Source organism: Hemiscyllium ocellatum, chromosome 20 (assembly GCF_020745735.1).
Source record: "Hemiscyllium ocellatum isolate sHemOce1 chromosome 20, sHemOce1.pat.X.cur, whole genome shotgun sequence".
Taxonomy (NCBI): domain Eukaryota; kingdom Metazoa; phylum Chordata; class Chondrichthyes; order Orectolobiformes; family Hemiscylliidae; genus Hemiscyllium; species Hemiscyllium ocellatum.
Window position 1 is genome coordinate 60,014,165 of NC_083420.1, and position 26,673 is coordinate 60,040,837.

At 42.8% G+C, this 26,673-nt stretch overlaps 1 protein-coding gene and 1 long non-coding RNA gene across 3 annotated transcripts in view; one reads left to right on the forward strand and one right to left on the reverse strand.

Moving 5' to 3' along the window:
- The window catches only part of LOC132825546 (uncharacterized), a 32,897-nt gene extending 19,305 nt beyond the window's left edge, over positions 1-13,592 (reverse strand). The window contains exons 1-2 of the long non-coding RNA XR_009645792.1: positions 13,545-13,592; positions 6,873-7,056 (exon numbers count right to left, since the gene is read on the reverse strand). This is a non-coding gene — a long non-coding RNA (uncharacterized LOC132825546). The remainder of the gene's footprint in view (positions 1-6,872; positions 7,057-13,544) is intronic.
- Positions 1-26,673, forward strand: part of chst12a (carbohydrate (chondroitin 4) sulfotransferase 12a) — a 178,026-nt gene that overhangs the window by 63,126 nt on the left and 88,227 nt on the right. The window lies entirely within an intron of this gene.

Below are 26,673 nucleotides of genomic sequence, written 5' to 3' on the forward strand. Positions count from 1 at the left end.
GTGTCAGACCTTTCCCACAGTGAAGAAGAGGAGATAGAAAATTCACCCTGAGGCTTCTAATCTATTTATTCGAGCATTGAGCCAAGCGTCTGAGAATTGCAGCTGTCTTTTATGTGACAGGGAGTGATTTATGTTCCATTTGGGTGACAAAATAGTAGGCATTTCTGTACCTTTGTCTTAAGAATTATTTTCTTGTCCTTGACTTTCCTCTTTCTAACCACAGACTGACAGTTATTCAGAGGCCAGGCTATCACCCTGATCGCAAGCATTTATAGGTGCTGGTTCATAGTTAGTTACTGGATATGGGAGTGCGACCTAAAAGTAATCTTTGGTTTGATTTTTCTCAGAACTGGAATCAACACTTTCTCACATTATATGGCTAAAACCAGAGAGTCGACAGAGCAGAATGACTCCTCTTCAAAGTAGCTGAAAGTGAGGACTGCAGATGTTAGAGATCAGAGACAGGATTAGAATGGTGCTGGAAAGGCACAGCAGGTCAGGCAGCATCCGAGGAGCAGAAAAATCAACGTTTTGGGCAGGAGCCCTCATTCCTGATGAAGGGCTCAAAACGTCGATTTTCCTGCTCCTCGGATGCTGCCTGTGCTGCTGTGCTTTTCCAGCACCACTCTAATCTTGTCTCCCCTCCAAAGTAGTGCAACTTCCCACGCACATACCTTCAATGTGGAGGGGCCGGTGTTGGACTGGGGTAGACAAAATCAGAAGTCACATGATAACAGGTCATAGTCCAACAGGTTTATTTGAAATCACAAGCTTTCAGAGCACTGCTCCTTTGTCACGTGAAGTGACAGAGGAGCAGTGCTCCAAACATTTGGGATTTCAAATAAACCGGTTGGACTATAGCCTGGTTTCATGTGACTTCTGACAGATACCTTCAACATTGATTTAGGATTGAGAGGACAAGTAAACTCCTTTCGATGAAAAGGAATCTGGAGGTTTTAGCTCTCCACTCCCATCGAAGGTGCAATCTCCCCTCACAATGTCTCCTCAGTTAAAATGCTGCCTTCCCTCTTAAATTTTAAAAAAAGCAGGGGAGTTCTTCCACTGCCCTGGAAAACATTTATCCCTTGACCAACATCAAAAATATAAATATTTTCTAGCAGTTACCAGATTGTTACTTTTGTTTCACCAATGTCTACACCTTAACATTTGCTTTAAAGTGCTTCAGGATGTTCTCAGTTTGAAAAGTGATATCCAATTGTAGGCCTTTTTCCTCTTTTGAACAGTAAAGAAGCGTCTTACCTTCTTTCAGAAATTAAAATGATGACATAAAGTGGTAGTCACACAACACAAAAACAGACCCTTCAATCCAATTTTTTCATGATGACCAGACATCCCAATCTGACCTTGTCTCATTTGCCAGCATTTGATCCATTTGCCTGTAAACCCTCCATATTCGTATGCCCATCCAGATGCCTTTTGAATGGTATAATTGTATCAGCCTGCACCATTTCTTCTGCCAGCTCATTCCATACATGTACCACCCTCTGCGTGAAAATGTTAGCTCCCAGGTCCTTTTTAAGTCTTTCCCCTGCCATCTTAAACCTATGCCGTCTAGTTCACCCTAAGAAAAAGACCTTGGCTATTCACTTTACCCATGTCCCTCAAGATTTTATAAACTACTAAAAGATCACCCCTTAGCCTCCAACAATTCAGGGAGAAAAGCCCCAGCCTGTTTAGTCTCTCCCTGTAACCCAAAGCCCGCCACCCCCTCCCCCAGCCCTGGCAACATCCTTGTAAATCTTTTCTGCATCCCCTCAAGTTTAACAACATCATTCCAAAAGAAGGGTGACCAGAATTGTACGCAGTATTCTAAAAGTGACTTCATCCATGTCCTGTAGATTCACAGCATGACATTCCAACTCAACTCAACGCACTGACCAATAATGACAAGCGTGCCAAATACCTTCTTAACCATTAGAGTAGTGCCGGAAAAGCACAGCAGGTCAGGCAGGATCCGATGAGCAGGAAAATTGATGTTTTGGGCAAAAGCCCTGAATTAGAAATGAGGCTGGGAGCCTGGGGGGAGGGGCGCAGTGCTGGGGGGGAGGTATAAGAGGAGGGTGGAGCGAATCGGTGGGAAGGAAGATTGATAGGTGGGACAGGTCATGAGGATGGTGCTGAACTAGAAGGTTGAAACTGGAGTAAGGTGCGGGAGGAGAAATGAGGAAACTGGTGAAGTTCTCATGAACTACCCCAACTGTCCATCTTCCTTCCCACCTATCTGCTCCACCCTCCTCTCCAACCTATCATCTTTACCCCCACCTCCATCCATCTATTGCACTCTCAGCTACCTCCCCGCCAGCCCCATCCCCTCCCATTTAGCTTTCCACCCTCGAGGTTCCCACTCTCATTCCTGATGAAGGGCTTTTGCCTAAATATCGATTTTCCTCAATGCTGCCTGACCTGCTGTGCTTTTCCAGCATTACTCTAATCTTGACTCTAATCTCCAGCATCTGCGGTACCCACTTTCTCCTACCTTCTTCATCACCCTATCTACCTGAAATTATACTTTCAAAGAATTATGTACCTGTACCCCTAGGTCTCTTTGGTCAGCAACACAGGGCCTTACCGTTAACTGTATAAGTTTTGCTTTACCAAAATGCAACACTTCACAGTTATCTAAATTAAACTTCACCTGCCACCCCTCGGCCCATTAGCCCATCTGATTCAGATCCCATTGTACTCTGAGATAAGCTTCTTCACTATCTGCTACACCACTTATTTTGGTGTCATCTGCAAGCTTATTAACTATACTTCCTATATTCACATCCAAATCATTTATACAAATGACAAAATGCAGTGGACCCAGCACTGACACCTTCAAGCCAAATTTGTATCCAGTTGGCTTGCTCCCCCGGATCCCATGTGATCTAACCTTACGAAACAGTCTATCAGCAGAACCTTAACAAACGCTTTGCTGAAGTCTATGTAGACAATGTCTACCGCTCTGCTTTAATCAATCTTCTTTGTCACCTCTTCAAAAACTCAGCCAAGTTAGTGAGACACAATTTCACATGCACAAAGCCATGTTGACCATCCCTAATTAGTCCTTGCCTTTCCAAATGAGTACATGGAATGACAAAAAATTCTTCGTAAATGTTTTGATTCCTTTTTGGAATTGCCCGATGATGGTTGCAGTATAAAGAAGAACAGCGGAAAGATCAGTGGCAGATCAGGGGCTGATCTGCTAGGAAATCGGACACCTTTCTCTCACAATGTTACACCGTGTGAAGAGGTATAAAAACCTTTCTGCTGCATTAATTTAGAGAAATAAAGAAGTTTTCAGATTAAATTTAAATTGTTAATGAAGTTGAGCCATGTATACATGTTGCAAGATTATAAGCAGAACAGGATCAGTTTGGATATTGATGGAGTAACTCAGTTAAAAGTCACCTGTCAAAGTGAATGAACAAAGAGGAAGTAGATTATGAGATTGTGACCTTTAGTACAGTGCAATGCTTAAGAAAATGCAAGAAAACACTAAAAGGAGAAGGTCAGTGGAAGGTCAGAGGAGATAGCATTATCAGCTGCTTTTTGTTTCTTACTGGAGTTCCTCAAACCAGAGGAAAAGATGGTCATTTCCCCTCCTGTCTCAGTTTTTTGTTTGTGTATCTTTTCCGAGTATCTGTCCTTTGCTCATTCCTGGCAGCCTTGTTATTTGAGTGATCTTCTACGGATGTGAGTCTAAGCAATGATTAGGAACTGCAGAGTTTGGATAAGGAGCCAAGGCTATCAAGTTGTTACCCACTTTTCAACTTTGCACTTCTTCCAAGAGTTGTCACTGGAGAATAGCATGAACATGGTTGATTTTACTCTCCATCTAACATTTCCCCAACATAGGAACATAAATCAATTCAGTAAAAAAATACGACTAGGCTAAACCCAGATGGCGTCCTTCTTCAAAGACTGCAATTTCCCGTCAGACATGGTTAACAATGCTCTCCACCACATCTCCTCCAATTCCCGCTCCTCTGCCCTTGAACCCCGCCCCTCCAATCGCCACCAGGACAGAACCCCACTAGTCCTCACCTACCACCCACCAACCTCCAGATACATCGTATCATCCTTCGTCATTTCCACCACCTCCAAACAGACCCCACCACCAAGAATATATTTCCTTCCCCTCCCCATCGGCGTTCCGGAAAGACCACTCCCTCCACAACTCCTTTGTCAGGTCCACACCTCCTACCAACCCAACCTCCTCACCCTGCAACTGCAAGAAATGCAAAACTTGTGCCCACACCTCCCCCCTCATTTCCCTCCAAGGCCCCAAGGGATCCTTCCATATCCGTCACAAATTCACCTGCACCTTAACACACACATCATTTACTGCATCCTCTGCACCCGATGTGGCTTCCTCTACATTGGGAAGACAGAACACCCGCAGCAACCAACCCAACCACCCCATGGCTGAACACTTTAACTCCTTCTCCCACTCTGCCAAGGACATGCAGGTCCTTGGCCTCCTCCATCGCCATACCATGGCAACATGATGCCTGGAGGAAGAGCGCCTCATCTCTGCCTAGGAACCCTCCAACCACAAGGGATGAATGCAGATTTCTCCAGCTTCCTCATTTCCCCTTCCCCCACCTTTTCTCAGTCCCAACGCTCAGACTCAGCACCGCCTTCTTGACCTGCAATCTTCTTCCCGACCTCTCTGCCCCCCCACCCCCTCTCCGCCCCCACCCCCTCTACGGCCTATCACCCTCACCTTAAACCCCTTCCACCTATCGCATTCCCAACACCCCTCCCCCAAGTCCCTCCTCCCTACCTTTTATCTTAGCCTGCTTGGCACACCTTCCTCATTCCTGAAGAAGGGCTTATGCCCGAAACGTCGATTCTCATGCTCCTTGGATGTTGCCTGACCTGCTGCGCTTTTCCAGCAACACATCTTTCAGCTCTGATCTCCAGCATCTGCAGTCCTCACTTTCTCCTAGGCTAAGGAACTTGTCAATTCTAAGTATCATAAGTAGAATGCTTACATTTGTTAAAGCATTGAATTCCATCATGTGTATGTCTGAATTCATATGTGTTTGAGTGTTTGCATATCAAATTCATGGACACGTGAAAGGTTTTTCATTTTAACTGCTGAAATGAAATATGCCCACAATGAAACTTATTGTAGTTCCTGTCACACCCATTCCTGTTTGATGCTGCTTTTATAATTTTAAATGTAAAGGGTTTCATATTTTGCTTGTTATAGATTCATCCTGCCTGGGTGACACACGCAATGTAATTTTTTTTCTCTGGTTGAAACAGTATGAACTATTTAATTTCTTATTATTTTTGTAAGTTGCCCTCCAATCCACACATCATCCAGACTTGGAAGTATATCACTTTTTTTTCAATGCTGGTGGGTCAGAATCATGGGGGATTGCCTCCCTCATGGCATTGTGGGTCTACTCACACCACAAGGACTGCAGCAGTTCAAGAAGGCAATGAGTGCTCGCCCAGCTAGCGACGTCCACATCCTGTCAAAGAACAAGTAAACACTAATCGTCTTCCTTCCTCTGGGCCTCATGACAGCCCTGCCTCTCCCTTCTAACCAACAGGAATGTACAGTGAATTTCAGTAGTGGTTATGTTTCAGCTGATAATTTTTCAGCCCCTGAACTGCCTTCCTCTTTTTGCTGTTTTTTCATTATCTACAATGAATTAGTTTTCAGCCTTGTGTTATCACTTCCCCCCAACAACAGAAATCGCAATTAACAATTGCTTCAGATGTTTGAAAAAAACTGCAGTGTAACTTTATGACTTTGTGGCCTCAGTGGTACTGTTCAAGACTACTCTGCTGCAAAAGGGATGAAAAATATTGAGCACAGAAAGCTAAAAGAAATTGTCAATGTTCACAAACAGTTTAATATCATGCCTAATGGTGTTTACATGTATGATTCCCTGCCTATACCCATTGACTCTTGTCTTGAATTTCCTTTTTTAATAGACCACTGATTTCTTAACGAATATATATATGTTTTGAATTTTTCTCTTTCTTATTGACTCTCCCTGGACGCCGTCTAACCTGTCTGGCTTCCATTTGACCCTCTATTGCTATTCCCTCCACTCTGCTTGCTCAGTCTACCTCCTCTATTCTGCAAATTGACTAGGCCACCAGTCCATCCTCTGTGGTAATAGCAATGCATTTGTTTTATTCAGGTTCACATTCCTGTCTGACAAATGTCCTGTTACGATACTGCGCTACCACTTATTTTTAGATTAGATTACTTACAGTGTGGAAACAGGCCCTTTGGCCCAACAACTCCACACCGACCCGCCGAAGCGCAACCCATTTACCCCTTACCTAACACTACGGGCAATTTAGCATGGCCAATTCACCTGACCCGCACATCTTTGTGACCGTGGGAGGAAACCGGAGCACCCGGAGGAAACCCACGCAGACACGGGGAGAATGTGCAAACTCCACACAGTCAGTCGCCTGAGTTGGGAATTGAACCCGGGTCTCAGGCGCTGTGAGGCAGCAGTGCTAACCACTGTGCCACCGTGCCGCCCACTTATGACCTCACATATGTTGATATCTCGCTCTTGTCAACCATATAATAAAGTTTTGATCAATTTCACTCTTTGCAATTTGCACATTGTTATCTTCATGTCGACACTGGCAAATCGGCAAACAGTCATCATTTCTGCCTCAATGTCTTCTATTTGAAACAATCCAAATATTGTGGCATTAAATATTTCAAAGAAATGTCCCACTCCAAATGTTCAAAGACTAAAAGTAATACAATTGGTTTTTCTCCCATCCAATTCAACTTCAGTTTCTCAGCCAATGGACCAAGGTACAATTAAAAAGTTAAAATGCTTTCATTGCAAGTAGCTTGCCCATTAGAAAATCACCTGCCCAGAATCCAGTGAAAACTCCAATGAAATGAATATCCTGAAGAAAGCATGGGATATGGTAAAGCAGGAAATAATCCCAAATTTCTTCATGTGTGCAATTCTGATCAAAGCCAATGATAACAATTTCAATGGATCTTCACCAAGTGGCATTGCGGAAGAGGATGCCGAAACAAGATTCTTCCTAAAATTAAGAACAGAAAACTTGATCATTAATAAAGAAAAAATGATAATATGACCTATTGGCACAAATAAGCACACACGTTTATGATGCCTAGTTTGTATATTTACATACATGTACAGTGGTCCACCACAATGTGGAATAAGTAATGTTGGCAACCTGTTATGTCAACAAAGTCTAGATTGGCCCAGAAGTGTCAATATAAACAGACAGTACTGGAAGCTATCTTCATGCCTTCCTTCCTTCTGTTGCCGAGGCTTACTTTACCTTCACTTCATCCCTGCAAATTCTTGTTACACCTTCCTATATCAACGTCTAATTTACTCCCTCTATCTATTGTTACAGTTGAGGTTGGAGGAGCCACTGTTCCTTTTCCTCATCCCACTCCTCCACTGGACACGCTAGATTTGAAATGTAACCAAACTGATGAAATGGGCAATTATATTGGTCTCAGATCTCAGGTTCCGTGTAAGCATCAAGTTAGCTAGGTTTTTTTTTTAGTCAACAACAAATAAATACAAAAACAAACTTCCTCTAACAAAGATATATTTATTAACAAACAGTTTTGATTATGTTAATGTGGATATATAACTTTCTAAAACAAAACACGTCAAAAAAACCCTGTAAATTCTACAGCATTAACTTTAAAATGCTTTGGTCAAGTAATAATTAAAATAATGCCAAATGGATAAAACATGATTGTCCCAATTGTATGTATGTCCCTTTGAAGGTTGTGTGTCTATGTTATTATGAAGAGCTGTGATCCAAATATTTTTTAAATAAACTGCTAGCAGTGCAGCGTGTTCCTTGAACAGTTGTAAATGTCTGAATTTTGTTGGCTGATGGGGTAGATTCCAACGAATACTCTCTCAGAATTCCCCATGACTGCTAAAGATGGCTTCTGGTGCGTTTTCGACTCATACACTTTGCTGAGAAAAGTTGCAAAGTAAGAGGGAGAGCTCAGGTCAAATTAAATTCTCTCTCGGTTCAAAGTGCAGCAGTGCCATGCCACTCAAAAACAGGACCACTGTCTCTGAAAGTTTTTCAGTCTCCATCCAACTTCAACATCATTGCTGTTGTACACAGGGCCTTTTCTGTACCAAAGTATCCTTTATTTAAAAATTTCAAGATCTGGGGCCACATAATGTTTTTGAAAAAATTTGAATCACAGCTCTTCATAACAACATAAATACAAAGTCTTCAAAGTGACATAGGTTAAATGTACCAAATAGAATATAATGTGACAAGATGTGAAATTGCCCACCTTGACAGGAAGAATAGGAAGGCAGAATTTAATAGGAGAGAAACTTTTGAATAATGTAATACTGAAGGATCTGGGTAACCTTACACGTAAACCAGCAAATAATTAGGAAGGCAATTGCGATTGCATTTTATTGCAAGGCAAATTGAGTATAAATGTAGAAAAATATTTCTACAACTGTACAGAACCTTTGTGAGAGTACATCTGAAGCAGCATTCCCTATGATTTTCTTTTCAGCCTCTGAATTCCGGAGATGGCAGTGGTTCCAGAATCAGCAGTCAGTGTCTTGATTGGTGAATCAGTGCTGATCGCCATAAGTGGAATCTTGGAGCAGCTGCATGTGTGTACAATTATGCAGCTTAGAGGCCACATTGATCTAGAGTACTGTGCCCAATTTTGGTCTCCCTAATTAAGGTGGGATACAATTTCTTTAGAAGTTGCTTACTCAGCTGATTCTGTTCTATAAGAGTCTAATGATCTGAAAGGGTTAATTCTGAGGAATTCCTTCAGGACCACCCACTATGAGGATGTCATTTGGACTTGAGGGCAGAATAGCTTAGGATTTGAAGGAATTATTATTCAGATCCTCTTCAAAGTTTCTGTAACAGTGTCTATCATACTAGTGTAACTGGTAACTAGAAAATAAATTGCTAGCATGTTACTTGCTAATATGTAATAAGCTATTTGTTCAATACAACAGGCACTGATAGATAAACCAAGAAGTGGTTTTCCTCTCCCACTAGACCAAATAAGCCTCTAGATCTCTCCAATTAAAGTGGATTGCAGCAGTAAGCTTACCCCTTGATGAGTTGCAGACTCTATATTATGGTATATACAACAATTTCCAAGGTTTTAGTTCTGGCAAAGAAAGGAAATGAGATGTATGAAGGAAAGAGAAAGGAAAGCAGCACCACCATATGGTGGTATTGTCTGCTGCCTTGAAAGCTGATTCTCAGATACAAAAAACCATATTTTATTGCTTACATTGTGGTAAAGTTCTACTCTTCCACCTATTCAGTTCATGCACTGGACAGTTAGATTCTTCTGCTCTCCCACCTGCAATGAGTTAAAGACTTTTACTTCTGTTTGAAGTTCCAATGGCTAGCCCACCCAGGATGAGGCAGAGGTTTGACTAGGCAGCTATGAATCAAACTCTGGAGCAATTGGTTCCAGTTGGACAAGTGTGCTGTTTTCTCCTGAAGGAGCTCATTTGTTTTATCGGTGTTTCTGTTATATTCATTTTGATTTATGTTTGTTAAAGAGTTCAGTTTCCAAAGCTCAAAAACAAAGATGGCACGGTGGCTGAGTGGTTAGCACTGCTGCCTCACAGTATCAGGGACCTGGGTTTGATTTAACCTTCGGACAATTGTGTGTGTGTGGAGTTTGCACACTCTCCCTGTGGGTTTCCTCTGTGTGCTCCGGTTTCCTCCCACAGTCCAAAAATGTGCAGGTGGATTGGCCATGCTAAATTGCCTATAATGTCTAGAGATGTGCAGATTAGGTAAATTAGCCCTGGGAAATGTGGGGATAGGGTAGGATGCTTTTCTTAGGGTCTGTTCAGATTCAATAGGCCGAATGGTCTCTTTCAGAACTGTTGGGATTCCATGAATCTGTGATTTAGAAGATCAGTCACAGTCTAACCGAATGACAGAGTAAACTTCACGCGCTGACTTCTGTTCCTATGTAAACTAAAATACTTGTGGTTCATCTATCAGGAGATGAAATGTTTTTACAGAAAAAATTTGGGGAATCTTTCAAGGTGTGTTGCCTTTATTACAAAGAAGACAACAGTGTTTTGTCGCAGGTGCTTTCTTTTCTTTTCCTTATCTACAGATTGCCCGGGTTTTTCTGAGACTTTGCTGCTTTCCAAATGGCTTTGCTTTAGTAGTCAATACTGGTATTTCTACTTAGAATGGAGCATCCTTAGTAAATGTGAAGAACTCATTCATGATGTCCGCTCGTGTACTATGGACATCATGAATGAGTTCTTCACATTTACTAAGGATGCACAGGTCTCTGCCCAGCTCTTATTGTTAGGGATCCAACTCAGAGACGTGGCGTAGTCCTGAATTTTCTCTGCTGAGTCCGAAGAGTGGTTCAACAAACCTCATTCAGTCAGAGTTTGGGACTTCGCTGGATAGAGCTGCACAAGATCGTAAAACACTTCAATAAAGTAGAAAACTGTTCCTGTGAATTGATGGTAAAAGGATGATGAAGCAGCGATTTCAGATTTGGAGCAAGAGCTGCAGGGTGTTGGGGCGGGGGTGGGGGGGAGTGGGGATTAGTGGTGAGTGAGTGTGAGGAAGAACATTTTACACACTGACTGATGATGATCTGGAACTCGCTGTCCGGCGGGGGTGGGGGGGGTGATAATTAGAGACAATCAATAATTTTAAAATTGAAATTAGATGGGCACTCAAGAAAAATAAATTTGTAGGACTACATGGGTAAAGTTCGGGGGAATAGGAAAAGGATACAGAGAGCTGATGTAGATTTGATAGGCTAAATGGTCTCCTTCTATGTCATGATGATTCTATAACCTCCTTTCACAGGACAGTGAGTGGCTTGAAGGGGAATTTGCAAATTATGGTTTTCCCATGTGTCTCCTGCCCTTGTTCTTCTAGGTGGAAGTGGTTGTGGGTTTGGAATCTGCCGTCAATGGAGCCTTGTTGAATTTCTGCAGTGCATCTTGTAGATAGTACACACTGCTGCTCCTGCACATTGGTGGTAGAGGGAGTAGATGCTTGTGGAAGTGATGCCAATCACTTGTTCTGGATGGTTTCAAGCTTCCTGAGTGTTGTTGGAGCTGCACCTATCCAGGCAATTGGGGAGTATTCTAACACACTCGTCCTGACTTAAAGTAAGCAAAAATAGAAATTGCTGAAGAAAATAGAATTAATGTTTCAAGTACTTCACCCTTCTTCAGAACTGATAGCAGCTAAGAAAATGTGGTGACGGCAGAGAAGGGTTGGTGGTAGAAGGAGTGAGTGGATAGGTAGAGATGGAGCCCAGAGAGAGAAGAATAAGAAGAAAAATATTGTCAAAGGGATTAGAAGAAAAGAGCAAAAGAGAAGTACTGCACTGGAACAGGCCCTTTGGCCCTCCAAGCCTGTGCTGAGCATCATGGCCTAACAAAACTGAAAAACCTTCTGCCCTTATTTGGTCCATATCCCTCTATTTCCTGCCTATTCAGGTAACCATCCAGATGTCTTTTAAGTGTCACCAATGTGTTGGCTTCCACCACCTCTTCTGGCAGTGCCTTCCAGGCTCCTACCACTCTCTGCATAAAAGTCTCCCCTCGCACATCTCTCTTAAATTTTCTCTATCTCACCTTGAACCTATGCCCCTTGTAATTGAAACTTCAATCCTGGAAAAAAGACTCTGACTATCCACCTTATCTATGCCTCTCTGAATTTTGTAGGCATCTATCGGGTCTCCTCTCAGCTACTGTCTTTCCAGTGAAAAGAATCCTAATCTTTTTAACCTTTCCACATAGCCAATTATCTTGAGACCAGGCAACATCCTGGTGAACCTTCTGTGCATTCTCTCCAAAGCGTCCACTTCCTTCTGGTAGTGTGATGACAAAAACTGTACACAATCCTCTAAATACAGCCTAAGAAGTGTCTTGTATAGTTGCAACATGGTTCATCAACTCTTGCTTCTGCCAATGAAGGTGAGAAGGACAGAACTCTTACTCCACGCTCCGGCCGATGAAGGCAGGCATGTCACATTCCTTCTTAATCACCTTGGCCACCTGTATTGCCACTTTTAAGGAACCGTGGGCCTCCACACCCAGATCTATCTGTATGTTAATGCTTCTAAGGGTGCTGCCATTTACAGTACAATTCACACCTATATTTGATTCTCCAAAACGTATAACTTCGCATTTGTCTGGATTAAACCTTATCTACCATTTCTGTGCCCAAGTCGCTAATCTATCTATATCCTGTTGTATTCTTCCGCAATTGTTTGCATTATCGGAAACTCCATCAATCTTTGTGTCACCTGCAAACTTACTAATCAGACTACTACATTTTCCTCCAGATAATTTATATAAATGACAAACAACAGAGGACCTCAAACTGATTCCTGTGGAACACCTCTAGTTACCAGACTGTTGATAGGAAGGCTGAGAGGAAGAGAAGCTCAATTCTGATAATGGGAATTACGAGTAATTCTAACATGTCCTGTCCTGACTTGAGCTTTGTCAATGGTGAACAGATGTTTGGCAGGCAGGAGGTGTGTTACCCATGCAGGTTTCCTAGTTTCTGATCTGCTCTTATAGCCACAGAATATTTATTTGTCTAGTCTTGTTCAGATTTAAGTTAATGGTAACGCCCAGGATGTTGATAGTGAGGTATTCAGTGATGCTAATGCCATTTAAGCTTCTGGAGAAGATTGGCTCTCCACTGAACTTGCTAAATGCAATCGCCTCTGTCCATGGAAACATGATGGCTGCGGTCAGCTCTGATGAGATATTGAATCTTTTGAGATCCACACTAAGGTTTGCATTGTGGAACTGAAATCCTTTGGCTGCTTCTTCTCCTAACTGCTGTCATCAGCTTTCAGTTCATTTACAGAAGGCGCCAACTGACACACCAGAACTAGACTGGCTATGGAGAAGATTCACCTGGATGTTGCTTGGATTGGAGAAATTGAGCTGTAAGGGAAGACTAGATATGCTTGGATTGTTTCCTCTAGAGCAGAGAAGACTAATGGGTGACATGATTGAGGTGTACAAGATTATGAGGGGCATGGATAGGGTGAATAGAGGGCAGCTATTCCCCTTGGTTGAGGAATCACGAGAGGGCATAGTTTTAAGATAAGGCAGGAGATTCAGAGTGGATTTAGGAAAAAACCTTTTCACTGAGCAAGTGGTGGGAATCTGGAATGCACTGCCTGGGAAGGTAAGGGAGGCTAAAAACCTTACAACCTTTAAAAAAATAATTGAACGCGCACTTCAAATATCATAACATTCAAGGATATGGGACAAGTGCAGGAAATTGGGATTATAGCACTCTTAGTGGTAGTTATGTGATGCAAATTCAATGGGCCAAAGGGTCTTTTCTGCACTGTATGAATGAATGCTCTATGACAGAGCACCGTTCATCTGAAATCCAGGAGAGGAGAGTCAGTGCTAGTACTTATCAGAAAGCTGCTACGTGCTTACAGTAAATTAATATTCTATTCTGAAAAACACCGTGCATCCACGTTGAACAGACTCTCTCACCTCGTAAAGAGTTTGGTTTGGCCATCAGTGTCAGGAAGAAATTAATTGTACCTGAAATAGAAGAGAAACTTTGAATCCCATACCTTTAGATTAAGGATGACGCTGGTCTAGAACATTGACATCTTATATTCTCTCGACACAGACAAAGTAATACTGCATGTCATTGATAGATTCATGCACCTGACTCCACACTCACCAGCATCAGTCACTTGATGCTACAATCAACATATACATCAGAAAATCTGCAGCTGTTATGACCAAGGGAGAGTTTTTTTAAATTTCACTCAGAGAATGTCGGTGTTGCTGGTTGGACCAGCATTTGTTGCCCATTCCTACTTGCTGCTCGAGAAAATGATGGTGAGCTGCCTTTTGAAGCTGCAGTACATGTGGCATAGATACACCCACAATACCATTAGGGAGGGAGTTCCAGGATGTTGATAAGCAATGATGATTTATTTCAAGCCAGGATGGTGAGTGGCTCGGAGGGGAACTTGCAGGAGGTGATGTTCTTCTGGATCTGCTGTCTTTGTCCTTCTAGATGGATGTGGTCAAGGGTTTGGAAGGTGCTGAGGAATAAGAGGATCAACAGCAGCCTGACCAGAAACTATGAGTGTACCAAACCTATGTCTGCAATGTATTCCTCTACGGTGGTGAGACCTGGATAGCAAGTGAGAAAAGGCTGAACAGTTTTCAACTTCAGACATATCCTCTGTATCCTTTTTGCAGGATAAGTTCAGGCTGTATATCCTATTGAACACAAACTGCTAGGCATCCATGCCTTCACAACATCCACAAACAAGATCCAAAGGTCATGGACATTGGGAGGCAGTCGCTGATGGCCTTGACCTCCAGAGGCTGATGCTTTGGAAGGGCGTAAGGACAGGCAAGCTCAAACCAGGAGCTCAACTGGGCCATGAGGGTATGGAGAAAACTTCCAAATCGTGTCTACTTCTCTTCTCCAGCAGCTAGTGAGGCTGAGGTTTCTCCCGAACCACACCAGACTAGGCTTGACAGGTTTGACAAAGCACTGCCTCACAAGATGAAAGACTGCCAGGAAACCTCTTCGGCCGGAACTTAGTGAGAATGTGAAACTTGCTACCTCCAAGACTGGTTGAAGACCCACAGTGGAAGCTGGGTAAAGACATGAAAGGGAAGGGAATCCGAGGTTATGCTGATAAACGTCAATGAGAAATGATGGAAAGGCTGTGGTGGAGGCCCCTCAGGTGGACTGGTGGGTCTGAAATGCCTGTTAGTCTGCTGTATATTCTATGCAATAAGTTCTTAACCTTAGGAGAAACCCATGTTCAATTGAAAAATTTTCATTATTTGTGGGATTTCCAACCTTTCATATTACCCATAAATCTTCTAAGACTTTACCAGCTGCAGTTCACTTTTACTCCAAATTCACCTCATCACAGTTTACCTTTCCCAAGAATAATTATCCTCAGCCTCTTGCTGTCAAATGAACATTGCAAAAGTCTTTAAAGTTCTTGGCTATTAAATATTCAGAAAATGAATCTTTTGAAGTTTCTCAAGGTGATGATTTTCCTGCTGCTGTTTCCAATTATCAGCTTCTGTGCTTGCTGAATGTTCTATAGCTGGGCCTGAGCTAATATTTTCCAGTGTAATCCTGACCTTTCCTTTTTAGCCTTCCAGATGTACAATAACATCTGTCTGACAGAGAGTGTTCAAAATACTCAGAAAATAAAAAGCTCATGTTCTCAAGGTACCACTGGCGAGTATAGTAATTTGAAACTGAACAAATGCTATTAGTAATTTGTTTGCAGTGAAACTTAAGAACCATCATTTTAAAATGTCTCCTGCTTTGAATTGTAGAAACTTAAGATCAGTTCAAATTGGAAAGGTTATGGAAATATGATGCCATCTTCATTCAAACAGTTAAATTGCTTCAGACAGAAATTTTGTAATGTTAAATAGAGTTCTAAAAGTACTTCTATTATCGTTGTGTTGTGTCTGGAGATAGTGTGGATTCCAGGAGAAGCAAATAGTTCCTCACAGTTCCATACAATTGCTACGTTAACAAGTTATTTTCATCAACATTTATTTAGCTTACAAGATATTAATGTATGTGAACCTATGTCACATCAGTGTCTAGTTTAGCGTTAGTTGAGATACTAATTTTGAAAACAGTGAGATCCGTTAAGTGTAGTTCAGTAAAAAAAAAGTTTAGTGTGATATAAATGGTGCTAGCTTTTCCCATTTTATGACTCTTATAATTCAACTGCAATTCACAAGATATTTTAGCTGTGGGACTCTTACCTCTCAGTCACAAATTAAAGTCACATGCCTGCTCTTGACCACAACAAATCAGTCAAAATAAAAGGAAAATCCCACTCTCTCACTGGAGAGAGTCAATCTGTGGTGAGTTTATGCTGAGGGTCATCATATTTCTGGAAAGGGGTGGGGTTAAGAAGATAGGGCAGTGAGCTTACCCAGCACACAGGTTGAACCCACACAGTTGTTATCATTCTGCTTCTCGTCCAGTGAACTAAGCTGTTCTGAAGAAGGGGCATTGAGCTCTCCCTCAGATAAACTGTTGTATTGCAACACTATTTGCTCACTTGTGTGGGTATAAAAAATCCTGTGGTACCTTTTCTTAAAGGAGTAGAGGAGCTATTCCAGTACCCCAGCCAATCTTTATCTCTTTATCTTCACTACAAAAAGCAGTCTATCTGCTTATTGTCACATTATCATTTATAGGAGCTTGATGTGTCCAAGTCTGATTACATTACAACAATGACATCAAAATTACTTTAGTGGTTGGAAGGTATTTGAAATAACTCCCTGAAGGCCAGTATCCCATCACCAAGTCACACTTTATTTACATGTGCATAGTGTATGACACTGACCCAGCTAGAACAGAGCCAGCTCCTAGAATGAACAGAACCCCTGACATTCCTGTTTATATCTGTCAGCCAGGATTCCCTTACTGGACCAGGTTAACAGCCTCAACACATATTCTATGAGGTCCACTTGGTTGACCTTTTCCAATCACTGCAGTACTTTAAGATATTAAGTATATAAATGCTATCCTTTCTTTTACATGATAGGACTCCCAGGGGTTAAGGAGGTATCCACTTTATATCCATCAAAGTCTTAGATTCTGAAATGTCCTCTACGGTTTTTAAAAAATTTCCCAATCCTCCAACTTCCCACTAATCCTCACCGCAGTGTATGTGTTTTCTTTTGCTTTTATTCTGTCCCTGACATCCTTTTTCAGCCATGGTTGCCCTGTCCTCCCTGTAACATGTTCCTTCTTCCTTGGGATGAATTCCTGCTGCGCCTTCTGAATTACTCCCAGAAACTCCTGCCACTGTTGCTCTATTGTCTTCCATGCTAAACTCCCTTTCCAATTAGCTCTGGCCAGCTCCTCCCTCATGTCTATGTTGTTATCTTTACTCAGTTGTTTCCCTCTCAAACTGCAGATTGAATTCTATCATATTATGGTCACTGCCCCCTAGGGGTTCCTTCTCCTTAAGCTCCCTAATCAAATCTGCCTCATTACACATCACCAAAGCCAGAATTGCCTGTTCCCTAGTGGGGTCTGCCACATGCTGCTTCAAAAAACCTTATCTGAAGGTCAGGTTCCTGACCTTTTCCATGCTCTCTGTCCTATTACTTATTCTGGAAACTTTAAAATACTCTGCTGAGCCCTCTTCAAATTTCTTCCATGATTTCCCATGCAATTAAACCTTGCTTCTCCCATTGTTTAGTTTAAAGCCTTATCCACAGCTCCAGATAAGCACTGCACACAGATTCTGGTTCCAACCATAGTTCAGGTGGAGCCCACCCCATCGGAACAGCTCCTTCCTTCCCCCGTATTGGTGCCAATCTCGCATGAATTCAAACCCATTTCTCCCGTGCCAGTCTTTGAGCCACATGTTTACACCTTTAATCTTGTTAACCGTGTGCCAATAAACTCTTGGCTCAAGTAGCAATCTGGAGATTGTTACCTTTTGGTTCTGTTTTATAATTTAGTTTCTTGTGAAGCTCAACACCAGCATGAAGAACATCATGTCATCATTCAACTCAGCTTCTTATGTCCTTTGGACTCAGTACTGATTTCAGCAATTTTAATTCATAACCTCAAACCCCGACTTTTTCTGTTTCCTTTCTGATGGTTCAGTTTTTTCTGGTTTCTTTTTTCTTTTACTTTGTATTCAGATGGCAGCTACCCAGCCATTCACACCCCATCTTTTGCTCCTTTACATTACCCTTTAATACTCCCTCTGATTATTACACCATGGAATCCTTTGTCACTTAATCTCCAGCCTATCTCACCAACCCTTTAGGGAAGGAAATATGCCATCCTAGGCCTGGTCTGGTCTCCATGTGAATCCAGGACCACAGAAATGTGGTTGACTCTTAACTGCCCTCTGAACAATTAGGAATGAGTAATAAATGTTGCCCTAGGTAGTGACACTCATATCTCATGAACAAATTGTTGAAAGTTCAAGAGCGACTCAGTGGTTAGGTCTGTTGCCTCACAGCAACAGGGATCTAGGTTTGGTCCTACCCTCTGGTGACAGTCTATATAGAGTTTGCACATTCTCCTGTGTCTGCGTGGGTCCTCCGGGTGCTCCAATATCCTCCCACAGTCCAAAGATGTGCAGGTGAGGTGGATTGGCCATGCTAAATTGCCCATAGAATCCAAGGATGTGCATGCTAGATGGATTAGCCATGGGAAATGCAAGGTTACAGGGATATGGCAGTGAGGTGGGGTCTAGGTTGGATGATCTTTAAAGGGTCAGTGTGGACTTGATGAATGGCCTGCTTCCATACTGTAGGGATTCTATCATTCTATGAGAATCACCAAATTCTGAATAACAGTTATGTTGGCCTCAAAACATTAACTCTGTCTGTTTGTCTCTCTCTCTTTCTCTCTCTTTCTGCAGACATGGTCAGACCTGTTGAATATTTCTGTCTTTTTCTCTTTTTATTTCAGATTTCTGCAGTGTTTTCCTTTAACATTAGGTGAAAAGTCTCTGGATGGTGATTTGCATTCACAACTTTCAACACAGGCTTAATTCACAGCTATTGAAATTCCATAGCAACCTTGTGGAGCGGTCCCTACCTCTGGGCCAGGAGCATTGCCTTCAAGTTCCTCAGGACTTGAAAATCAGAGGGGATGTATCATAATCATGAAGAGGTTGGTTATCAATCTGCAAATTATCAACTAGGGCAGCATGGTGGCTTAGTGGTTAGCACTGCTACCTCTCAGTGGCAGGGGCTTGGGTTCGATTCCAGCCTCAGGTGACTGTCTGTGTGGAATTTGTATCTCCTCTGGGTGCTTCAGTTTCTTCTCAGTCCAAAGGTGTGCAGGTTAGGTGGAATGGCCATGACAAATAGAGTGTTACAGGGATAGGGTAGAGGGGTGTGTCTGGGTGCGATGCTCTTTGAAGGATTGGTATGGACACAATGGGCTGAATAGCCTGATTCCACACTGGAGGGATTCTACCACTCTATGAAAATCATCAAATTCTGAATGACAATAATAGGGTAGAGGGGTGCTTCTGGGTGGGATGCTCTTCAGAGGGTCAGTGTTGACTCGTTGGGCCAAATTGCCTCCTGCTACATTGTAGGGATTCTATGAAATGCTTCTGCTATATTCACAGCAAGTAACAAGAGTTGGAGGGTTTCCTGGTCAGCCAGCACTATCTGGTTGCTCTAGCACAACAGCCATCCCATGTTAGAAGACTTGATGAACTTGATGTCATCCTTGTTCCGGGGACCACCACATGCACATCAGTGCTTATTTAGCATCAAAGCTTTGGCAGAAGTTCTGCCGAATATTTAGTTTCCTCCATATGGATGAATCATGTTGTTTTCACCTATTTTAGATATTGCACCTCACTGATATGAATACCTGCTTTAATCACCTGCTTAATGAAATTACTCATTCATCATTTCAAGCACAGCTCCTCTAAATTGTTGTTCCATCTGCTCCCCTCTCTCCAGCTAAATGCACTGGAATAAAACAAAAAGGAAACAGTCCTTAATTGTTTTGTTTGTAATGCTTCCAAATATTTGTTATCACAGTTGATTTGCTTCCTGGCTGTTTAGCTGAAAGTTCTCAACCATAATACAAAGGTTGTAAATTAAATCAGGGCACATCATAAATAATTACTCCAATCCCATGCACAATGGAAACCAAAATTGCATGAAACATTTAATGAATGACCATGTTAAATCTTAGATTTTACACCGTCTTTTCAAGATAAAATTATGCCCCGGAATTTGGTCACTAATCTGGGCCATCAACATACAGCTTTTCTTTGGGAATTAACTGGAATGGACTATTTAAAGAAGTATTTGCCTGGTGGGTGCATCACCATTCTTCCTCTAGCCCTCACTGCTACAATAAAACACATGCACTCACACCAATAGATCATCTGAGGTTTTAGGTTCAAGTTTCACTGCAGGTCTCGGGGTTATAATCTACGCAGACACTCCAGTACAGCAGTACTGAGTGGGTGCTACATTTTTAGACATATCATGTTTCAATTACAACGTTAAACTGAGATCCTGTCTGCTTTCTTACTCCACCCCCTTTCCCACTTTATTCCTGCCCCTTATGGAAGTAGGTGAAAGGGTGATTCCCTAAAACTTCTTGTAGGGACTCCCTGAACTGAGCAGGGGTGGCCTTTCAGCTCCATTTGCATGCTCTGCTGCTCAATCAGATCATGGTTCCTCTGATAGTGGGCTCAGCTCCATGCACCCACCCACCCAGATAACTTCTGACTCTCGTTCATCAATAATTTAAGAAAGGATATGAGGGGCACCATTTTTACAGAGACAATGGTCAGTGTGTGGAATGAACTGCCACAGAAGTGTGTACAGGTACATAATTTAAAAGACATTTAGATAAGCACATGAATGGGAAATGTTTAGAGGGCTATGGGCCAAATGCAGGTAAGTGGGACTAGTTTAGTTTGGGAACATGGTTGGCAGGGACCAGTTGGACTGAAGGGTCTGTTTCCATGCTGCATGACTGTATGACTCCATAACTGTAATCTCTCTACCTCTACCTTAAAAATGTTCAAAAGCCCTACCTCCACTGTCCTCTGGGGAAGAGTTCCATGAACTCACAACTCTCTGAGAGAAAAACGTTACTTCTCATCTTTGACTTAAATGGGCAATCCCTTATATTTACACTATCTCCCAGCTCTTTCCTCTCCCACAAGAGGAAACATTTTTTCAACAACTACCCAATCAAGTCTCCTTGGGATCGACACCATCTACGCCATCTACACCATCTATGCATTTGCTGAGAGAGACACCACTGTGGTAGGACAGATATCAAACAACAATGAGTCAGAATACAGGAAGGAGATAGAGTATCTGGTGTCATGGTGCAATGATATCAACCTCTCCCTCAAAGTCAGCAAAACAAAAAAAAACTGATCATTGACTTCAGGCTGAAAGGAGGAGGACATGCCTGCATATATATCAATGGAGCTGATGTGGAGAGGGTCGAGAGCGTCAAATTTCTGTGAGTGACAATACCAACAACCTGCCCTGGACCTCCCACGTAGATGCGATGGCCAAGAAGGCACAACAATGCCTCTTCTTCCTCAAGTGGCTTAGGAAATTTGGCATGTCCATAAGGATCCTCACCAACTTTTACAGATGCATCATACAAAGCATACTATGTGGGTACACAACAGCCTGGTATGCTAAATTCTCTGCCCAGGACTGTAAGAAATGACAGGAAGTTGTGCACATAGCCAAGACCATGAGGGAAGCCAACCTTCCATCCATGGACTCCATTTACGCTACTTGTTATTGCGGAAAGCATCCCAACATCATTATAAAGACCCCAACCACCCCGTTATTCTTCTCCTGCAGCTTCTTCCATCAGACAGAAGATAGAGAAGCTTGAATACATGCACTAACAGCTTCAAGAACAGTTTCTTCCCTGTTGTTGTTAGACTGCTGGTTGGACCCCTCCAACTTCAAATAACGATGATCTTGCTAATGTTAATCTTGCTTTGACCACCTCCTGTGCAGCCTTAAGCTTATATTCCTTGCTCTATCGAAGCACCCTCGGATCTGTATGTCCTTGTTTGCTATGATCTGCTTGTACTCCTTGAAAACAAAACTTTTCACTGTACTTAGGTACATGTGACTACAATAAATCCAATCAAATCAAAAAATCCTGATTATTTCAACAAGAAATATTTGTTGTTCCTACCCATGCTGACTGTAAGTGCAAAGGCACTGATCAATTCTAGGAGAAAGTGAGGACTGCAGATGCTGGTGATCAGAGCCGAAAATGTATTGCTAGAAAAGCGCAGCAGGTCAGGCAGTATCCAAGGAGCAGGAGAATCGATGTTTTGGGCATGAGCCCTTCATGTCCGAAAGGCTCATGCCCGAAATGCCAATTCTCCTGTTCCTTGAATGCTGCCCGACCTGCTGCACTTCTCCAGCAACACATTTTCAGCGCTGATCAATTCTCCAAAGTTCACTCATGGATTTTTGGGATGAAAATTTGCCATCCTTACTAGCCTACACATGAGAACTTGTGGCTGATTCCTACTTGTCCTCTGAAATGGCTGAACACGCCATTGCATGCCATTAATAGTGTATAAAACTGTTACAGGTACATCAAAAATACTAACAGCCAGCGGCATGAGGCATCGAAACAGTAATGACAAACACAGCTGTCAATTCACCTTACCTACATCTGTGCACTTGTACCAAGAGCTGTGCCACCGACTAGTAAAGCAACAATCTGAAACAGTCATGCTCACTAATTCATAAAGTACTGACCAGTATCTTGACGTATGTGGCAAAATTAGGAGGAGTGTGCATGAGTCAATATCGCTGTGAAGCAGACTAGGAGGAGTGTGCATTGAGTCAGTATCACTGTAAAATGGCCTGGGAGGTGTGTGCACTCAGGCAGTGTCACAGTGAAACAGACTGGGAGGAGTGTGCAGTGAGTCAGAATCACTGTGAAACAGACTGGGAGGAGTGTGCAGTGAGTCAGAATCACTGTGAAACAGACTGGGAGGAGTGTGCAGTGAGTCAGTACTGTTGTGAAGCTGATTGGGATGAGAGTGTACTGCGTCAGTATCACTATGAAACAGACTTGGAGGAGTGTACCGTGAGTCAGTATTGCTATGAAACAGACAGGGAAGTAAAAGCGGGGGAGCAGCTGTGGTGCTGGTCAGGGATGATCTCATGGCTGTGCAAAAGTCGGACACTATGGAGGGCTTGAGTAGTGAGGCATTATGGGTGGAGCTGAGAAATAAGAAGAGTGCAGTTACATTGTTGGGGCTGTATTACAGGCCTCCCAACAGTGAGCGTGAGGTAGAAGAACAAATAGGTAAACAGGATATGGAAAGATGTACAGGCAACAGGGTGGTGGTGATGGGAGATTTTAATTTTCCCAACATTGAATGGGAAACATTTAGTGTCAGAGATCAGGATGGGGCAGAGTTTTTAAGAAGCATTCAGGAGAGTTTCCTTGAGCAGTGTGTCAATAGTCCGACAAGGGAAGGGGCCATATTGCACCTGGTGTTGGGGAATGAGCCAGACCAGGTGGTAGAAGTTGCAGTGGGGGATTTCATTGGGAACAGTGACCACAATTTTGTAAGTTTTAGAATACTCATAGACAAAGAGTGGTCCTAAGGGAAGAGTACTAAACTGGGCCAAGGCCAATTATATCAAAAATTAGGCAGGAGCTGGGAAATATGGATTGGACACAGCTATTTGAAGGGAAGTCCACATTTAATATGTGGGTGCTTTTTAGATGGGTTGAAGATAGTGCAGGATAGGCATGTCCAAAGGATAGGAAGGGTAAGATTTGTGAACAGTGGATGACAGGAGAAACCGTATGACTAGCCAAGAAGAAAAGGTAAGGTCCAGGCAGCTAAGAACAGAACGGGCCCTGGACGAATATTGGGAGAATGGCACCAGTCTTAAATGAGGAATCAAGCAGGATAAAAGGGGTCATGAAATAGCTTTAGCAAGCAAAATTAAGGAAAATTCCAAAACATTTTACTCTTATGTAAGAAGCAAGTGGATAAGTAGAGAAAGGATTAGTCACTAAAGGATAAGGAAGGAAGGCTGTGTCCCGAACCTGAGAAAATGGGTGAGATTCTGAATGATTACTTTGCATCAGTGTTCACTGAAGAGAGGGACATGATGATTATTGAGATTAGAGATAGAAGTTTGATTAGTCTGGATCACATTGACATAAGTAGGGAAGATGTATTGGGTAGGCTAGAGGTTGATAAGGTGGACAAATCCCCTGGACCGGATGGGATCTATCCCAGGTTGCTGAGGGAGGCAAGAGAGGAAATAACTGGGGCCCTGACAGATATCTTTGTAGCATCCTTAAATACAGGTGAGGTGCTGGAGGACTGGAGGGTTGCTCATATTTTCCCCATGTACAAGAAGGGTAGTGCATTTTATAAACCTCAATCAGGTGTTTCCTCGTCCCCATCTCCTTTTTTCTAATGAAAACAATCCTAACCTATTCAACCTCTTTTCATAGCTAGCACCTTCCATACCATGCAACATCCTCATAAACCTTCTCTGTACCCTCTCCAAAGTGTTCACATCCTTTTGGTAATGTGGCGACCAGAACTGTACATAGTATTCTAAATGCAGACCGGGTAACTACAGACCAGTAAGCCTGGTGTCAATGGTGGGAAAGTTGCTGGAGAAGGTACTGAGGGTTAAAATCTATTTATATTTGGAAAAGAATGGGCTTACCAGTGATAGGCAACATGGTTTTGTGCGGGGGAGATCATGCCTTACCAACTTCGAGGAAGTGACCAAGTTGATAGACGAAAGAAGAGCTGCAGATGTCATAAACATGGACTTCAGTAAGGCGTTTGCTAAGGTTCCCCATGATAGACTAATGGAGAAAGTGAAGTCACATGGTGTGCAGGATGTTCTAGCTAGGTGGATGAAGAACTTGTTGAGCAACAGAAGACAGAGAGTAGTGGGTGAAGGGAGTTTCACGAAATGGAGAAAGGTGACCAGTGGTGTTCCGCAGGGGTCAGTGTTGGGGCCACTGTTGTTTGTAATATACATAAATGATCTGGAAGAGGGCACTGTTGATATGATCAGCAAGTTTTCAAATGACACAATGATTGGTGGAGGTGCAGAAAGCACAGGGAACTATCAAAGAACACAGGAGGATATAGACAGAGTGGAGAGTTGGGCAGAGAAGTAGCAGATGGAGTTCAATCCAGGCAAATGTGAGTTGATGCATTTTGGGAAGTCTAATTCTAGAGCAAATTTTACAGTAAACAGAAGAGCCTGGGAAATGTTGATGGGCAGAGAGATCTGGGAGTGCAGTTCCATTGTACCCTGGAGGTGGCTGCACAGGCAGATAGAGTGGTCAAGAAGGCATATGGTATGCTTGCCTTCATCGGACGGGGTATTGAGTATAAGAGCTGGCAGATCATGTTAAAATCGTACAAGATATTGGTTCGGCTGCATTTAGAATACTGTGTACAGTTCTGGTCGCCACATTACCAAAAGGATGTGAACACTTTGGAGAGGGTATAGAGAAGGTTTATGAGGATGTTGCATGGTATGGAAGGTGCTAGCTATGAAAAGAGGTTGAATAGGTTAGGATTGTTTTCATTAGAAAAAAGGAGATGGGGACGAGGAAACACCTGATTGAGGTTTATAAAATCATGAAGGGTATAGACAGGGCAGATAGAGATAAGCTTTTTCATAGGGTGAAGGGTTTAATAGCTTTCAAGGTGAGACATGAAATGTTTAAGGGGATACACATGCCAAGTACTTTACACTGAGGGTGATAGGTGCCTGGAACTCATTGCAGCGGAGGTGGAACAGGCAGGGATGGTAGACTCACTCAAGATGTGTCTGAACAGATGCATGAGTAGGTGGGGAGCAGAGGAATACAGATGCTTAGAAATTGGGCGATAGGTTTAGACAGTGGATTTGGATCAGCTCAGGCATGGAGGGCCGAAGGGCCTATTCCTGGTTTGTAAAGTTTCTTTGTTCTTTGCTATTTCTTTGTATGCACAGTGTGTAAGTATCACTGGGAAACAGACTGGGAGGAGTGTGCAGTCAGTCAGTATCACGGTGTAACAGACTGGGAGGAGTGTGCAGTGAATCAATATCACTGAGTAACAGACTGGGATGATTTGGAGTGAGGCAGTATCACTGTGAAACAAACTGGGAGGAGTGTGCCATCAGTCAGCATCACTGTGTAACAGATTGGGAGGAGAGTGCAGTGGGTAAGTATCACGGTGAGACAGTGTGGGATGAGTGTGCAATGGGTCAGTATCACTGTTTAAGAGACCGGGAGGAGTGTACAATAAATCAGTATCACTGTGTAACACACTGTGAGAAGTGTGCAGTAAGTCAGTATCGCTGTGAAACAGACTGGGACGAGTGTGCAATGTGGCAATATCACTGTGGAACAGACTGGGAGAAGTGTGCAGTGAGTCAGTATCATTGTGTAATAGACAGGGAGGAATGTTCAGTGAGTCAGTATCACTGTGAAACACACCGAGATGACTGTGCAGTGAGTTAGTATCACTATATAAGAGATTGGGATGAGTGTGCATTAGGTCAGTAGCACTGTGAAACAGACTGGGAGGAGTGTGCAGTGAGTCAGTATCAGTGTGTAAGAGATTGGGATGAGTGTGCATTGGGTCAGTAGCACTGTGTAACAGACTGGGAGGAGTGTGCAGTAAATCAGTATCACTGTTAACAGACTGGGATGAGTGAGCAGTGAGCCATTGTCACTGTGAAACATACAGGGAGGAGTGTGCAGTGAGCCAGTATCACTGTGTAAGAGACTGGGATGAGTGTGCAGTGAGTCAATATCCCTGTGCAACAGATTGGGAGGAGTATGTAATGAGTCAGTATCAATGTAAAACTGACCGGGAGGAGTGTGTTATGGGGCTGTATCACTGTGAAACAGTCATGGATGAGTGTACAGTGGGTCAATATCACTGTTTAACAGACTAGGAGGAGTGTGCAGTGGGTCAGTATCACTGTTTAACAGACTAGGAGGAGTGTGCAGTGGGTCAGTATCATTGTGTAACAGACTGGGATGAGTGTGCAGTGAGTCAGTATCACTGTGTAATTGTCTGGGATGAGTGTGCATTGG